The 3,109-nt window shown below is 31.6% G+C and overlaps 1 pseudogene; it reads left to right on the forward strand.

Annotated features, from left to right (window-relative positions):
• The first annotated feature begins 2,870 nt into the window (after positions 1 to 2,870).
• Positions 2,871 to 3,109, forward strand: part of LOC105743052 — a 1,183-nt pseudogene continuing 944 nt past the window's right edge.

Here is a 3,109-nt window from a genome sequence, read left to right on the forward strand (position 1 = left end):
TGGCTTAATAGGTAAAGGCTTCAAAATAAAGCTATTATAAATATGTGCAAAGCTATAATAATAGTTTAAATCACTAAAAAAATTTGTAGAACTGAATGATAAAATATCTACAATGAAGATTTATTTGAAAAATTTCCTGGATGGTCTTAGTAACATATTGAACACCACAAATAGAAAAATCAGTAAATTTGAAGACAAAAAAATTGAAAATACTCAAACTAAAGAAATAAAAGGAAAAAACGTGAGAAGAAAGCCTTCCCTGTGACCTGTGAAACTATGATGTGGTCACTTATAAGTGAAATTGGAATGCTAGAAGGGTCTAGGAGAGAAAAGAGAAAAAAGAGTTGGAAAAAAATGGCCACAATTTTTCAAAAGCATATGAAAATGTAAACATACAGACTGAAAAGACTCAAAGATGAAAATCTAGTGAACTAGATAGGAAATATAATGGGCATAAAACTGTTAAACTTTAAAAATAAAAAAAAGTATTGAAATCAACCAGAATAAAATGTGACAACAGTAACATTCACTGCAGACTTCTTATGGAAATATTACCCATAATAAAGAAAAGAAAGACATCTTTACTTTTTAAAAAAACCTTTTATTTATTTGGTACAGGGTCTCACTATGCAGTTTGTACTCATAGTGATCCTCCTGTCTCCTCCTCCCCAGAACTGGGATTACAGGCATGCTCACCAAATCCAATTTTGATGCACAGACGGTGTGCCAGGTTTCCTGGGCCAGCATGGCATGTCATATAGGGGGTGGAACTCAAATCTTAGTGATTGACAAGCAGGCACTTAGACCACTGAGCTATCTCCCCAATCCAATAAAGGCATCTTTAAACCACTAAAAGAAAAAAAAAAAAAAGAAAAAGAAAACAGAACTGTTCAATCTTTAATTGTATACCCATAAAAGTTATCCTTCACACGTGAAGATAAAGACACTGTCAGATAACTGAGATCTAGGAGAATATGGTGTTAGGAAGTGCATATGCCAAGAAATACAAATTTCTTGCAGCTAAAGAAAAATTATTTCAAATTGAGATCCAAACTTCCAAAAAAAGAAAAAGAAAGAATGGAAACATGCAAATTGTAAATAGATTGATAAGTAAATAAACACTATTTTTCTCCTACTTTCTGTTAAAAGCTATTTAGGCACGCCTGTTTAGCAAATACCTGTAATCTCAGTACTTGAAAAGCTGAGGCAGGAGGATCACTGTGAGTTTGACTACATAGTGAGTTGAAGTCCAACCTGAACTAGGCAGCATGACTCCATCTCACAAAAGAAGGACTATTTAAAGCAAAAATTATGACACACTGTAGGCATTAAAACCTACATAGATGTGATAGATATGATAAAAATAACAAGAGGATGGAAAAGTAAATGAATTATTAAGTGTCTGTGAAATGACACAAAAATGCAAAAATAAGTATAAATAGACACTAATAAATTCCAGTAGAATTCTTTGAAATTTACGGAAGCAAAGAAATTAAGAATGGGAAAAAATAGAACAGAGAGCAAGGTAGTAGATTTAACAAAAACCATATCAGTAATAATATTAAATGTAAATACACTAAGACACCCAATTATTATAAGGCTATATTATAAAGCTTGATCAACTTATGTGATATCTATTAGACATACACTTTAAATATAAAAATGTGGATTACTGAAAGTGAAAGAACAGAATAGAATAAACTGCACAAACACTAAGCAAAAGGAATTCAGAATGTCTGCACTAAGAGCAGAGAAAGTAGACTCCAAAAGTATTACTAAAGATTAGTAGTACACATGAAAAAAATTATAATAATTTTAAGTCAGTTTATCAAGAATGAATAGCTTTAACTAATTCTATGCATAATTAATTATTCATAATATAGTCAAATATTCATAATATAGTCAAAAGGTAAATAAATAAATGGAAAATGAATGAATATAAAATTATGAAAAATTTTCATCCTTCTCTCAGCATTTCATATGAATAGAAAAATAGCCAGTAAGGATACAAGTTATATAAACACTAAAAATTAATAAGTCTTACATTTTAAACACTTCAACCAGCCATTGTATAAGATACATTTTTTAAAGTTAAAAAAATGAAACTTTTACCAAACTATGTTATATATTGAAGTACACAAATAATGAACTCACCAAGAAAAAAATAGGAAAACAATATCATTCACAACAGCATCAAGAAAAACTAAATACTCAGGAATTAACCTAACCAAGTCATGAAAGATGTCAACAATACACTCTGAAAAAAGACATCAGAAAATAGAAAGATATTCTCTGTTCCTAATTAGGCAGAATCAACATAGTCAAAATTACCATATTTTCAAAAGTGATGTACACATCTAACACACTCTGAACCAAAGTCCAATGGCATTCTCAGAAAGTTAAAGAAAATAGTCTTAAAATTCATATAGAACCAGAAAATAGCCAGCATAGCAAAGACAATCAATGACAACAAAAGCAAAGCAGGAAGGAGGCATCACCGTCTCAGATTCCAAGTTATATTACAAAACTACTGTGATAAAAACCACATGATACTGATACTGAAATAGACATGAGGATCAGTGAAAATAAATAGAGGATTTAAAAACCACTGAAGGACATTCAGCTACTTATCTTTGACAGAGTCTAAAAGTATGTGCTGAAGAAAAGAAAGCCTCACTAGCAAATGGTGCTCTGAAAACTGAGTGTGTACATGCAGCTGATTGAATCTAGATGCATATCTTTCACCATGTACTAAACCAAAATCAAAATGGATTAAAGGGCAGAGGCAGCTCCTACATCTGGGACACTCCAAAGTTAGGACTTTTCTTTGCACACCTGAGGCCACCTGCAGTAGCTCTGCAGCCATCATCATGCCACAGAATGGATATATTTAATTACACTGCAAACACTATGGGTACCACTTGGATTATCATGAGAAAAAAGAGAAAGAAGAAAAGTCGAGAGGCTCATGAATGTTCAAAGGAGACCAAAAAAAAAAGAAAGAAAGAAGAAAGAAAGAAGAAAGAAAGAAAGAAAGAAAGAAAGAAGAAAGAAAGAAAGAAAGAAAGAAAGAAAAAAAGATGGGCCTGAAGACTAAGCTCTATCAGAA

The sequence above is a fragment of the Octodon degus genome, unplaced genomic scaffold (assembly GCF_000260255.1).
Source record: "Octodon degus isolate 3935 unplaced genomic scaffold, OctDeg1.0 scaffold00094, whole genome shotgun sequence".
In the NCBI taxonomy this organism is placed as follows: Eukaryota; Metazoa; Chordata; class Mammalia; order Rodentia; family Octodontidae; genus Octodon; species Octodon degus.